At 35.9% G+C, this 16,005-nt stretch overlaps 1 pseudogene; it reads left to right on the top strand.

The window, feature by feature from the left end:
• The first annotated feature begins 261 nt into the window (after window positions 1–261).
• LOC114218875 (large ribosomal subunit protein uL6 pseudogene) lies at window positions 262–893 on the top strand (annotated as a pseudogene).
• Window positions 894–16,005: the final 15,112 nt, after the last annotated feature.

Genomic DNA, 16,005 nt, shown 5'->3' with positions numbered 1-16,005 from the left:
GTATATTATATAATGGAATACTGCATCAAATAAAGGGAACAGACTACTGGTTCTAAGCAACAACATGGACCCACAAGATTTCACATACTGTATGATTCCATTTATATGACATTTTAGAAAAGGAATAATTAAGCCAATTGGTGGTTGCTTGGGGCCAGGGGTGAGGAGTATTGCTTGCAAAGGGGCACAAGGGAACTTTGCAGGGTGACAGAAAAGTTCTATATAGTGATCATTGGGATCAGTTTGGGATTACATGATTGTATGCATTTGTCAAACCTCATCAGCTTTCTCTTTGTGGCATCTACTGCGAGAACAAAGACCATTCTCATCAATGAGACTGTTGACATTCCAGGAAATGTCAACATCACTCAGAAGGGATGGTCCCACTGTTATTGTGATGGGCTCCCGAGCAACCCTGCAAAGGGACATCAATCACATCATTGTAGAACTCGGTCTCCTTGGAAAGAAAAAGAAGAGGCTCTGAGTTGACAAATGCTCAATGGAATAGAAAAGAACTGGGTACTCTTCACACTATCTGTAGTCACATACAGAACATGATCAGGGGCATTACACTAGGCTTTTGTTACAAGATGAGGTCTATGTATGCTCACTTCCCCATCAATGTCGTTATGCAGGAGAATGATTCTGCTGTTGAAATTCAAAATTTCCTAGGTGAAAAGTACATCCACAATGTTCAGATGAACTTGTTCAGTATTGCTTGTTCAGTATCTCAAGCCCAGAAAGATGAGTTAATTCTTGAAGAAAATGACATTGAACTTGTATCAAACTCAGCTGCTTTGATTCAGCAAGCCACAACAGTTAAAAATAAGGATATCAGAAAATTTTTGGTATCTGTTTCTGAAAAAGGAACCATTCAGCAGGCTGATGAATAAGATCGAAGTTGTCCAGCTACAGAAACAGCAAGATGCCGGGTGATTTTTCACACTTATTTATGATAATTTAAAGATGCAGTAAAGGTTGTATTGATTTGGGGAAAAAAAACCTCATCAGACCCTACAGTCACATAGATTGATTTTATTTTTATACAAATTATGCCTCAATAAATTTGATTTTAAAAATATGTACTTGAGTCTCTGAGATCCTTTCTTGACCAGTCTTAATCTTGTCACGCCTTTCCTGTTTCTGATTTATGCATATTCTATTAACCTCCCAGATCCTCCAATACATTTCCATCTTTGAAATTTTGTTTTATTTTTGTCTCCACTCACTGACCATTCTTCAGTTTTTCAGTTTAGTTCAGTTCTGGCTTGTCTTTAAAAGCCTCATTTTGGAAAGTCAAATACAGTGGCCAGTGGCTTCAGTTTTAATTTTGAGATACTAGATTTTGATGAAGATAGAGGCTCACATACCATGTGGTTTGGAAGAATTCATTTAACAAGTTCATGTGACTTATGGAAAATAGTTTGATTTTTCCATTGCTTCAAACTTTTCATGCACACCAGAATCATCTGGAGAACATGTTACAGTGAAGGTGATCTGAGGTAGGTTCTGAGATGTTGGTTTTTAACAAGTTTTCCAGGTGATTGGGATGCAGCTGGCTTTCTGACCATACTTCATTTTAATGTGGCCTGTTTTGGGGTGGACAATATGCATGTGTGAGTGGTGGTCATGAAAGCTAGGGAGTATGGTATTCACTGAATTCATATCACAGCTCTGCCATTTTCAAGTTGGGATAAACTGGTAAGTAATTTAAGCCCTGAATATCAGTTTCCTTTTCTATGAGAAAAAAATATCACTATTATTATTACTAAAAATTATTATTCCTGTGGTTTGCTGTACTGATTAAAGGTGTGATGTTTGTTAGTCACCTGGAACTGTGCCAAGCTTATAGTACCCATTAGATGTTACTTTCTTCTTCAGTTTCTTTTTAAAGACGGCATATGCATTCTTAAACCTTATGCAGATAGTACCTACATTAAAAATATTTTATTTTTTAATAATTAAGCATAAATTTCAAGTTGTGGAAAAGTAAATATTTGTCTTTTGCTGTCAGCAGTAACTGTTACCTGTTTTGCAGTGAGAAGAGTGTCTAATTTTTGTGATGTACATGGCCAAGGTTTAGGCTTGGGCACGACTGAAAAAAACCTCTCCTTTCCTTTTCCTTCCTCTCTTTTTCCCTCTCTCAGTCCTTCCTTCTTTATTTTTTTACTTTTATCTTTCCTTCCTTCCTACCTTCCTGCCTGCCTGCCTGCCTGCCTGCCTTCTTCCCTTCCTCCCTCCTTCCATCTTCCTTCCTATTAACAGGTCTAAATAAAGACTTGAACTGTGATATAAGCCTCCTTGTGTCCAACTCTTTTACATAACTACAGTGAAGATTGAATGATCGGGTCACCTTTCTATTTTTGGTGGCAGCTAAGGACCTCTCTTTAGGTATGGGTCAGGCCCTAAAAACAAGTCATATAGATTATTTCATCCATGCTGCATTAGCTATATTGAAACCCACTAAAGTGATTCTTCACTGCCAGAAAGTGAGTTTATAGTAGAGTTGTGAATTCATCCTACATTTCTCAATTCAGACTTTCCCTTGGCTTCCAAACATTTTTTTAAATCCTAGGGCAGAATATTGTTGCCATTTCTAAGCCCAGATTTCATTTCAGTCACCCTCAGGTCCTTGTTCATTTCCTATTTATTATTATTTGTTTTTGATTGAGTCTTATTTTTCAGAATCCCAGGTCTGCACACACTATACCAGTCAAGTTTATCTCTCATCAGTCACTCTGCACACATCTTTTCTTCCCACCTCCCTGTTTTGAGTCATGCAGTTTCTTCAGCCTGGGACAATCTTTTTTTGCCAGTTTAAATTCTTCCCATTACTCAAGACCCTATTCAATCTCCACATTTTGTCTAGGAAACTTTCTTCAATTACTCTAATCTCTGAACTCCTGCTGTATTTATAGATGGATCACGTGCAGCGCTCTAATTACACACAGAATGTCAAAGCTGGAAGGAACCTTAGAAATCACAGAGAAGGAAACAGGGCACAGGATGCAATCTGGAAAAAAGTGGAAGGACATGATCTTAGAGTGTGGGTAGGGAGAAGATTTGGATATGACACTGATACTTTTTGTGATGGTAATGATCAGGGAGCAAAGGCAGGGACCTAGGTGGGATTCGGTGTTGATAAGATTAATCAAGGTTAGCCTCATACAGGAGGGAAAATGCGATCGATAGCTAAGCACAGATGTGCTGGTGTACTGGAGAGGAACACTAAGGTCTGGTGCTCACCTGTATGCATTGCCAGCCTCGGTAACTCTCTCTCTAGAAGGCTGCTGCCTTCCTGACAGGTTCAGAATTATGCAAAGGCAGAAGGCAATAAGATGCAAGCTCACTGGACATGTTTACTCTTTCAAAAAAGTCGTATTTCACAGCCAGGCTTTTTCAAGTTAATCATTCCAATTTGTCAACCAATATATATTGATAGATGATTGGAATATAGCCAAATATAAAAAGCTGTAGGAATGGAATTTCAAGTACAGGGAAAAACATAAGGAAAAGCCATGGAGGATAACATCTTCGGTGCAAAGAAAGACAGTGAGGCTAGCTCAGACTTGACGGGGATCCCACCAGCATGATGTTAAGAAGGAAACCCAGGGACCTGGAATGTATTTTTAGGTCAATAGAAATCCACTGAATAGAATTAATGTAACAGTGATAGAGAAAAAAATCCATTTTATTCTGTGTGGACTATGAATTGAAGGGGACTAAGTGGGGATATTGTTGATCCAGTACAAGTGAAGTGACATTTGACTCTCTGGACCCAAACCACATGTCCTTCTGGTTTCCCCATCACTTTGCTGGGTTTCTTCCAAACTCCCTGGTGCCATATTCTCAGTTGGCTTTCTGGGTACTCACCCTGTACTAATTCTCTGTTTAGGATTATGTTTCCTTCTCTAGCTTTACTCTTTCTCTAAGTCACACTATTCATTTCTAAGATTTAAAATGATAGAAATGAAATTTTAAAGTTATCTACATACTAAAGATTCACTATTTCATATTACTACACTTGGATTCACCTCAGTACAAGTTAGTTATGTATACAACTGTCTCATTGACATATCCAGTTAAATATTTCCATAGATGTCATAATTTTTGATGTCACTTCTCCAACCATGTGGTGTCCTTACCATTTTAGGAACAACACTGCCATCCAACATAAGCAGAAAGCAAAAAGTTATCTTTGATTTATCCCAGTGCTTGGTTCTTCATATCCAATAAATATATCTTATCTGTCTATCTCTAAAATATATCTTCAATCTGTCCATAATTCTCTATCTTCTTTAATGTAAGTCCTTCTTATATTTCACCTGTAGGGATTCAATCGCTTCATACCTATGCTTCCCTTATGGTTCTTCTGTAATACATTGTCCACAGTACTGCAAAGTGCTCTTACATTAATATTAATTATCATCTCACAGCCCTCTGTAAAACTCTTCAACAGCTTCCCATCGTACTAAGGATAAAATCCAGACTCCATATGCTAGCGTAAGAAGCTTACATGATCTGGCTTATTTTGTCTGTCCACTCTTCTCATAAAGTTTCATACACACAGCCCTCCTTTCTGATTCTTGAACCACTCAGTTCTTTATTGTCTTAGGACTCTGGGACATGCTGTTTCCTCTACCGTGTGTGCTCCTCCTCTGATGTTTCTCATGGCTGACACCTCACACTTCAGGTCTCAGTTAAAAACATCAACCATGAGAGACGATGGACTCTGAAAAACAAACTGAGGGTTCTAGAAGGGAGGAGGGGGGATGGGTTAGCCTGGTGATGGGTATTAAGGAGGGCACGTTTTGCGTGGAGCACTGGGTGTTATGCACAAACAATGAATCATGGAACACTACATCAAGAACTAATGATGTAATGTATGGTGATTAACATAACAATAAAAATTAAAGAAAACATCATCTTTTGGAGAGGGCATTTCTTTGTTAAGGTGGGGGCATCTCCTACATCATACACACACAGTTTTTCTCTATCATATCATTCTGCCTTTCCCCTGCAAGGCATTTATGCAGGTCTGCAATTATCTTAATTATTTACTTATATATCATCTGTTTCTCTTGATACAAAATCCATGAGGAAAGAAACTCTCCTTATATCCCTCTGTACACAGGGATATAAAACAGACCTTGACACAAAGGAGCTGCCCAATAAATATTGGTTGAATGAATTAGGAAGCTACCAACTTCCACTTTAGAAGGAATTGTGCCAACAAAACTTCTGCAGATGCAATAACAGCTAGAAACACAAAGCTAAATATGAAAACAACAGAAGTGGCTTTATGCTTGTTTTATTTACTTTAATATGAATTATTTTGTGTTTAAAAACAACAGGCAAAACCTTTATTAACTAATGCTGAGGGCTGCAGCTAAGTGGAAGAGTATTGAAGGACATACTATCGCATATGTTAAGGCTTAAAAGAAGAGGTTCGAGATGTTTCTTGTAGAAGCCACTTGCCAAATGTCAAACTGCAAAATTCTTTGAAGGAGGTTCCATAGTTAACCCAAAGGGATCCAAGCACCTATACATTTTTATTTATCCTTAAGACTCAAATGAAACACCTATTGCTCAAAACTTCGTGTTTCTATCCTGTTAAATATCTGTGCCCAAATATTTCAGGGATCTTTGTAGCCATGTGCCTGTGGCTTATATGGATGCTGAGGGGACGTTCTGTGTGGAGTTTAAACTACACTATGAAGGAACAGAGACCTCCCTGGAAATAGGCTGCCCAGAGATCCATTTCTAACAGCAGGGTAGGCCCCTCTGTGGGTATGGACATCTCTTCTCTTTCTGGGTTAGCCTCGGTATGAGAAGGATCTAGGAGTGGACTGGCCTTACTACAGGCTTGATCTAAAGATGGCATCAATAAGCACATGCCTTGTTTCAAACATTGTGTGTATAAACTGTTATCTCTGCTTTAAGCACAATTCTGAGTTCAAAGCTATTTATGTATCTTTGCTTTCATTGCAGGCACCCTTTGGTGGCTGCCAAAGATTACATACTGAGTATTTGTTGAACTGTATTAAAATTGGGTATTTTTTGGTAAGGTGACTACAACTCTGATAAGGTATGAAAAGTTTCTTGGAGGGGCACCTGGGTGGCTCAGTTGTTAAGCGTCTGCCTTCGGCTCAGGTCATGATCCCAGGGTCCTGGGATCGAGCCCCCCATCGGGCTCCCTGCTCGGCGGGGAGTCGGCTTCTCCCTCTCCCACTCCCCCAGCTTGTGTTCCCTCTCTCGCTGTGTCTCTCTGTCGAATAAATAAATAAAATCTTAAAAAAAAAAAAACGTTTCTTGCAGTAGAAAAATTTTAACTTTTTTTCTTTTTTTAAAACATTTTTATTACAGATAATACCAATTGTATACAAAAGTGGAGCAAATACAATGAAGTCTTCTGTATTCATTTCTCAGGTTACATAGTTATCAACTTATACTCACTCTTGTTTCATTTATACCCTGACCAACTTCTCCCCTCTTCACAAATAATTTTGAAGCAAATCCCAAATAGCATTTTATTTCATCAGTAAACATTTCAACAGTATATTTTGAAGATAATACTTATTTTTAAAAAACCCACAATACAGTTGATTTATCTAAATATATTAACATTAATTCTTTATATCAGGAAATATTAATTAACATGGTTTTAAATGCAAGGAGGAGATTCTACCTGAAGCACAGCTCATAGAAATTTAGGAACAAATATTTTCTTCTTCAGTGACCTCCTAAGCTTTACGTCCCTGTGTTAACAGAGGGATAATAAATACTCACATTTATAATAATAAAAACTCAACCTTTTATTACATAGTTGTGACTCCTTATTTCATGGAAGTAAGAAGGTTTATTTTCCAACAGTGTGGAAACATTTTAAACCCAGTTAGTTCCTGAAAGATAGTGGTTATTAATAGCTATTGAGTTTAATTGGATGAAGTTACAGACAGTCACAAAAGTACATGGGAATATGGGGTCCATGGAAGGAAGATACATACAAGTTCCTATGTTGCCAGTATGTCAGCAACTGGGTAAATGCCTTGAAAAAAAAAAAAGGCAAAACAAAACAGGCCAAAAACCAGCTAAGCATTTTTATTTATTATTTTTTTATTATGTTCAGTTAGCCACTGTATAGTACATCATTAGTTTTTGATGTAGTGTTCAATGATTCACTAGTTATGTATAACACTCAGTGCTCATCACAGCATGTGCCCTCCTTAATAGCTATCACCCTGTTACCCCCCTCCCCTCTGAAACCCTCAGTTTGCTTCCCCAGGTCCATAGTCTCTCATAGTTTGTCTCCCTCTGTGATGTCTCCCCCTTTGGATTTCCCCCCTTCCCCTGTGGTCCTCCTTGCTATTGCTTATGTTCCACATATGAATGAAACCATATAATTGTCTTTCTCTGCTTGACTTACTTCACTTACTAGCTAAGCATTTTGAATCGTCAGAGGATAAAGTAATAAAGATGATGTTCCAAAATATCAAGAGGAAAAAATATCCACAGAGACCATCATTTTTTTTTAAATACCATCAAGAATCTAGAAAAGTGCTTGCCACATAGTGATTGTTTAGTAATGTTATTAATAGATTGATAAATTAAAAATATTTTAAAGGGGGCAGAAAATAAATGGGAAATCACAAAACACTGACACTAAAGGCCTGAGGCAATAACGCCTTGAGAACCGTTTTTTAAAAAGTAAGAGGAATTTATTTTATTTTTTTTTAAAGATTCTATTTATTTAATTGTCAGAGAGAAAGAGTGAGCATGCACAAGCAGGGGGCGGAATCAGCAGACAGAGGGAGAAGCAGGCTCCCCGCTGAGCAAGGAGCCCCATGTGGGACTCGATCCGAGGATCCTGGGATCATGACCTGAACCAAAGGCAGACACTTAACAAACTGAGTCACCCAGCCATCCCTAAAAAGTAAGAGAAATTTAAATAAACTTCTTTTTTACTATTGTTTTCAACGTACATTTATATGCTTTTAATACATAAAAAGATTAATGTAGCTAACACCACAATCAGGATACATAATAATTACATCATCACGGGTATCCCTGTGTCTGAGGTATCCCTCAACACTTAGGCCTTTCCCTGTCTCTAACCACTGATCTACATTCTGAAACTGTAATTTTGTATTTTTGAGAATGATATATAAAAAGAATTATACAGTATGTAACTTTTTGGGACCGCCTTCTTATAGTCGGATCAACGCATTTGAGATTCAAGTTGTTGTGTTCATTAATACCTTGTTTCTTTGTATTGCTGAGTAGTATTGCAATAGCGGCATCCTTTATCAGGTTGAGGAAGTTACCTTCCCTTCCGTTTGCTCAGAGTTTTAATCATGAATGGATGTTGAATTTCATCAACTGCTTTTTCTGTATCAGGATATGATCATGTCATTTTTCTATAAGCTAGCAATAGAGTGGATTGATTTATTTTCATATATTCAACCAGCCTTGCATTACTCAGATAAGCCTCTCTTGGTTATGGCATATTATTCTTTTTCTACACTGCTAGATTTGATTTTTAAATATTTTCTTGAAAATTTCTGTGTCTAGGTCCATCAGAAATAATGGTTTGTAGTTGTGTGTGTAAAGAACATATTATTTGTGTTTTTGCAGAATTGGGACTTTCTGAATAAATTTTGCTGAAAACATGGAATTCTGGGCTAAGAGCAAGTCTTGGAAAGTTATTTTTTAACTGTGTATAGAGTGAGAGCACCAGAGGGATATACCTAACTCTGGAGGTATATGTTTACATTTCAAGGGAAAATGAAGCCTGGGACCTTGAAGAAGTTTCTGTGTTGCGAACTCTGAAGACACCAGGGCTTTTCTGGCCTTGAAAGAAATGTATTTACATGTTGTGTGTATCAGTCATCATTCCTGTTTAGGCTGAGCACTTATATACATATATTACAATTTATCTTTTCATCAGTTGAAGGACACATGAGTTACTTCCTGTCTGGTGTTACTATGAATAAATCTTGCTTCTTAATAGTTGGTTACTTAATCTGCCTTTTGTTGAAATGTGCGTCATCTCATTTCATCCTTATATATGGTTGTTCTGCACAATTCTTGAGAGGACTCATTGCTTTCATTCTAGAGTAGTTTTCCCCACAGTGATGACGTCAATTAAGATGGAACCATCTCTTCATCCTATTTCCAGCTCAAGTTGCATGTTACATTCTTTTTCTGGTGGTCTCTTTTTCTAGTCTTAAGACTTCTAAGTCTCTTGATCCCTCACTCTCATTTGTTTAAAATACATTCCCATTAGTGAACCCTGTGATAAATGGGATGCTCTCAGGTCACTTTGCCTAGATACCTTATGCAGTGATACTTGGACTATGAGGTGCCATGCTGGATGCTTCCAGAGCTACATTCTAAGATGTGTGCCATTGGCCTGGGGTCTCCCCAGATCCCCTGGGTTACATTGCTTCTTCCTTCCCCAGATTTTTAAGAAGGAGTAGGATTTGGTAGTAAGGTTTGCATTTTCTGGTATCTTCATTAATGTCTACAGTGTCTGGCCCTTCACACACTACCTGCTAGTTTATATTTGAATAAAAGCTACACAGGCTTATTTATCTAGATTATGATTAAGTAATAAGAAAGAGACAAAGTCTGTCTTGCATTTCGACCTAAGATTTTAGAATTCAAAAGCTAAATATTTGCTTGGTGATCATCTACCATGAGGCAAAGTCAAATTTATATCCCTTATATTGAATGGTGGTAGATCATAGAGTTAAATATATGAAAATATGTAATACTTCACACATTATCCTGTCACAATGATAGATAAACCACTGGTGATAATATGTCTAAGATATAGGAAGTACATATTCAAAATGTTTTTATATGTATAAATCTATTTAATCCATACTATAATCCTGTGAGGTAAGTAATAACTTTCATTGCTCTTTTATAGATCAGGGAACTGAGTTTGTTGATGGTGGTGCCTGGATTTAAACACTGATTATCTTGCTCCAGAGCCTGGGCTCATGGCCATTATCCACTAAGCTATGCCATCTCTGTAGATGGAACCACACCAGCACATAGCTTATCTCCTTGTGTTTCAAATCCACATTATCCATATTCAGATATCTTAGTGAAGATGTAGATTATAGGTGGTGATTAGCTTCTCTTCTCTACAACCTCAGAATATATATATTTTTTTAAATAAAAGAAGGAATGATTCTTTTACTTGATAATGTGTGATGCATATCAGCAAGAATCTGGGGGAAAAAGAGTGTTCGGAATATTTGGACATGTAGAGAAGATCAGGAAAGACATATCATCTTGGGACCAATAAAGTAAATGTCAGATTTGAATCAGGTCAGATTTTCTGTGTCCAGTATTCGTGTTTACTGAGAAAACATTAAGCAGGCTTGTAAACAGACTAAGTGTGTGTTTTGCTTGTGAAAACACAGAAGCATCATGACAATTTATAAGAGAAGAGAAGGAGATGGAGGGAGTCTAGTCTGAAAAAAGTAATTTGGCAGAAGATAACTAGTTGACTAGAAACTTTATTTTTGGTTTTATTTTTTTTTTATTGTGAATTATTTGTCCTGACCTAAAGAATACCCACATGTCTAGAACTTACAATTTGTACAGTGTTGAGGTGCTTGTTGCTTGTACCAGGAGAACGACTGAGAATGTATGATTTTATTCACATTCAGGGCCTATTCAAGGCATGAAGGAAAAGGGGAAATGAGAAATGGCCATCAATAAAAATTGTGTTAATAGGAGAGAATGTGAGAGGTTGTAAAAGAGATGGAAAAGCAGTTCTTGAATTTTCAGAGATTGAATCTCACTGAGAGTGTAAAAGCATTTGTGCAACCAAGTAACCAGTCAATTATAGTGCCAGCACTATGTCCACCCTATTGTCAATGATGTAAAAACATTAGTTTTATCTAGTTTGGGTGGTATTTTAAAAACATTTTAATAATAGCAAAAATACAACAGATCCCATCAACTTCTAATCAAAATCTCTGATTACCTAAACTATCTCTATCATTTTCCCATTCTTCCTTCATATAATTCAATAGAGTTACTATCTCCTAAGCTGGGAGTGGGAACTTGCTGTAAGGTACATGACCCAGGCTTAAACTAGTTAGAATATTTTATTGTCACTGGTTTCACATTAGACAAGTGCCAGAGGCAAGGGATTCAATGGGACTGATTCTGGTGATTCTCGCCAAATCTATTTGAAATAACTCTAGAATCAAAGAAGAAATCTATTACATTAACAGACAATTTATGAACAATGATAGTGAACTATAATATATCAATACTTATGGGAAATACTGCGTGAAGGAAATAGAGAGATGTTGGCCAGAGGGTACAGAGTTGGAGTTATATAGGACGAATAAGTCTAGAGATCTAATGTACAGTAGGATGACTGTGGTTAATAATATTGTGTTAAATACTGAAAATTTTCTAAAAGAATAGATTTCAGGTACTCCTACTACACACACCAAAAATGGTAACTATATGAGGAGACAGATATGTTAATTAGCTTTACCGTAGTAATGATTTCACTACGTATTACTCAAATTGACATGTTGTAGACTTGAAATATATATAATTTTTGTTTTAAAAAAAGGAAAAAGCTACATTCTGAATTAAGAGTAATGCAGAAAATACACTGTGGTATTGAGTTAGAAATGGTTAAGGAGGGGGCTGCTTTAAAGTAGTAATGGAAGGTATCTCTGAGGAGATGGTATTTGACTTGAGATTGATTAAGGAGACAAAAATCATGTGAAAGTCGGAGGGAGTGGTATCCACAGCAGGAATGGCAACAAAGGCAGAGGCAATGGTATAAAATAAACTTTCAATGCTGAATGGCCAGCAAGAATTTCAGTAAGGGTCGCGTATGGAGATTAAGGGACTAAGGTGGACAAAATTACCAATGGGAGCTCCCCTGAGTTGGAAGCCGCCCTAGCACTCACCACTAAGCTATAGTGTCCTTTTGTTGAACATAAACAATTTCACAGAACAGCAACATCAAACAACATTTCTCTGTGACCATAAATGAAGAAAGGTGGAAACACAACTACTCCATAATTATGTTTGATCACACAGACATCCAGAACAAGGAATAGTTTGGAAAGACTCAATGCATTAGGTTTGTGACAAAGCACAATCTGTGACTGCCTACCTACCACTGGTGGGATTATGGATTTTTTTTTTTTGTTTATTAATGGTATAGTCTATTTTTTTTTCTTTAAGCATTTTATAATGAATTAGGAAAGTTGAAAAATCTATTTTTTAAATTTTTCCTTGATTTACTGTTTGTGTTTTTAAAAGATAGTCATATCTACTCAGGTAGGCAAGGTCACTACTCATTAGCAATCTAGAACTATCTAGGCACTGAATTTATTCTATACAAAACCTTGATTTTTTTCTGATACTCCATTTTTATGGAAAAATGATGATGACAAGCCTAAAATTAGTGAGTCATTCAATAGTGTAATTTTGAATTATTAAACTAATGCATTAGTTACAATGATTTTAAGTGAAGTAGGTCTACCAATGTCAAAAAAAATCATATTGGATTCCTGTGGCATAATATTCAGAAATTTCTCAAATTATTTAATGATTTGTCTAACCTTGAATTCCACAATGATAGACATAACTTCATGTAAGACTACATTTCTGGTGTCTGGATATTGTCAGTATCAAAGGATCCATCAATAGACAAAGGGAAGAGTGAATTATTTTATTATTAAAAAAATAAGATAGATTAATTTGATTCTGTCATAACATTACCCCTTGAGGTTGTGAACTATGAGATGATTTAAAATTACAGCTGTTATCTAATGTCCCATAGCTCAATTTGTCTGTGCTGAATGAAAAATGAATGATACATGTGCCAGAGCAAAAAAGAATTACCAAGTTTGATGAAAGCCAGGCAGAAATCATGTAATATATTTGCTATACTCTGCTTTATTTCTTTTGTTTTTTATTCTATTTTCAGGGAAACTTGTTATCCCTTCTGCATGGTTTATTGTTTCAGACATATTCATGTGACTGACCATGAAAGGGGTTGAAGTATTGTCCAATGATGATCTTGTCTTTAGGGAAAGTTAGCATGTTTGATGATATTTTGAGTATATGTATTCACAGAAGAGCTGGAAATCCATCAGTTTCCATCAAAAAGTACTTAAAATTCTATTATATGAACACATCGATATATGGAAACCTACATTTGGACTTTGTTAGAATACAAGGTTTGTTGGTTGACCCCAAAAGTCATTTCCAATTCTTATCTCCCTTATCCATCTCTCACTAAACAGTATGCAAGTGTGCTATACTGAGTTTCTCATCATCTTTTGTAGCCACAGGTGATAATATGACCAGTTCTGGACAATGACATTTACCAGGAGTTTCTAGAAAATCCTTTTCTTCCTAGTTATATGCAGCCTTCCATCCAGGTGTGGAAATAGGATGATGCCTAGGTCTGTCTGTGGCAGCTAGACATCATCCTATTGAAACCTCGCATAAAGAGGCATACATAAAGAATAAAAACTGTAGGGCTAAGGATGGTAGAGAGGAAAGAGAGTAAGAACCTAAACCCTTGAGAGCATTGCTGACCTACTGAGCCAACACAGCCTACCCCCAGACACTTTTATGTGACAACAGTAAACTCCTATTTGTTTAAGCCACAATTCATCAGTTTTTATTACTTCATCTAAATACTGTCCTAATTGATAACCTTCCTTAACATTCATTTATTAAATAAATATTTGAGCATCTACCAAGAGCATGGCATTTTGCTTGCTCCTGTATTTGTGATGATCATTAACAGAACTTAGTCTTCATTTAAGGAGTATTTAAAAGGGTGCATGTTAATATGAATCTTGTCACTAAGAATGAGGACACAAACACACCCTATTACAGAGAGATTTAACATAAATCAAAACCTGCAAGTTGATAAGTACCCAACTGGGCAGAGAGGGAGTGGGGAGCATTCCAGATAGAAGGTAGCATGTATTCTAGCATGAAAGTCCAGGACAGGAGGGAGTTTATCAAATTTTCAAAGTTAAAAAAAAAAAAACAGTGTTGTTAAATTAAACACAGATATATTATAGTTTAGATGGCAGGACTACATTCATTAAGTAGTAAGAAATGACTCAAATTAATGTAGTCTCAATATAAATGACATGGAGAATTGTGGTTAAAGGAGAGGAGAATTGTGGTTCTAACTGATGTCCTAGATAGAGGTAAATACATATATTTACCTTCCTTCCTTAATAGGAATCTCTCAAAATGAAAGAAAAAAAGGAAAAATTAAAATACATCAATAAATGCTTTGCTAATAGGAGAGGCAATATAACAACAGAATATTATAAAATAGATGTTAAAAAATAGATGTTAAAATTCTATATACCTTACTCTAATGTATATTAAAATTTTGGTTAATTTATTTTTAATATCTTCATGAATTTTATAAATTTCCTCATGAGTTTTCATTCTAGTAGATAGGACGTGTGGAGAGGTGGGTTTAACCTGCCAGTCAATATTATCCTGAATGTACATAAACACAGAACAGTGCATTAATTTTAGCAGAGTTTAAAAATATACTCATGTAACCACAACCCTGGTAAAAAATAGAATAATTGCAACACTCTAGCAACACCCCTTATGCTAACTTCCAGTAACTAACACCACACCCTTATATGTAGACTTCCTTGCTTTTGAACTTGAAGGAAAACATACATGTTTTTTCTCATTTTTTTAATGTAGTAATAGCTCATTTGTGTGTTTTTTTTTTTGCTATATATATTCCAATTTTAATATAGCAGTTTATTTATGTATCCTACAGTTGATGGACATTTCAACTGTTTCCACTAGTAAATTTCAGTTGTTTTCCGTAATTGGCTATTACAAACAATGTTACTATTAATAATGTTGTATATATGCATATCATTGGGTCATTTTGCTAGGATTGCTGGGTTATAATGACTGAATGCTGTCAAGTTAGTAAAAACTGCCAAACTATTTTCCAAAATGCTTTTATCAATTTAGCCTCTTACCAGGAAGATTTGAGACTCTGGTCAATCCATGTCTTTGTCAATGTTAATATTGTCAATCTTTTTCATTTTAGCCTTACTGAGATGTGCTTAGTAATAGCTCAGTGTGGTTTTAATTTGCATTTTCTTGGTGACTAACGAGATTGCACACCTCTTCATTTGACTGTTGTCCATTTGGATATAGTCTTGTGTGGAACTCCTGTTCAGATATTTTGCCCATCTTTCTATGGGATTGTCTTACAAAATTGTAGCTTTTTGTTCTTAGTATTCTGCATAATAGTCCATTTTTGGTTGTACATATTATAAATGTTTTCCTCTGTCCAATTCTTCTGCCAAAATTTCTTGGCTATTCTTGGAATTTTGCATTTCCATTTAAATATTATATTAGTTTATTGTTTTATACAATAGTGAAGAACAATTAATCAAATAGTAACAACAAGATCTTGCTGGGATTTTGATTAAGATTACATTAAGTAGGGGCACCTGGGTGGCTCAGTTGGTTAAGCGACTGCCTTAGGCTCAGGTCATGATCCTGGAGTCCCGGGATCAAGTCTCGCATCAGGCTCCCTGCTCAGCAGGGAGTCTGCTTCTCCCTCTGACCCTCCCCCCTCTCGTGCTCTCTTTCTCTCTCATTCTCTCTCTCAAATAAATAAATAAAATCTTTGAAAAAAAAGATTACATTAAGTATAAATCAATTTGGAAATAACTTTCATTTTTATAACATTAAATTGTCTAATTCACAAACTCCCATTTATTTAGGTATTCTTTAATTTCTCTCAATAATGTTTTATAATTGTTTGTATAGTGATTTTGAACATTTATTAGATTTAGCTGTAGATTTTTGAATCTTTGATGCTATTGTAAATGGTATTAAGCTTTAAATTTCATATTCTAGTTACTTGATCATAGTAATATTGTTAAACATAACTGTCTAATACTTTCCTCTAGATTTTTCCTTATTTTA

The sequence above is a fragment of the Eumetopias jubatus genome, unplaced genomic scaffold (assembly GCF_037043125.1).
Source record: "Eumetopias jubatus isolate StellerSeaLion01/CBP00866 unplaced genomic scaffold, mEumJub1_p1.0 scaffold_9, whole genome shotgun sequence".
In the NCBI taxonomy this organism is placed as follows: Eukaryota; Metazoa; Chordata; class Mammalia; order Carnivora; family Otariidae; genus Eumetopias; species Eumetopias jubatus.
This window is presented reverse-complemented; position numbering and strand designations above follow the sequence as displayed.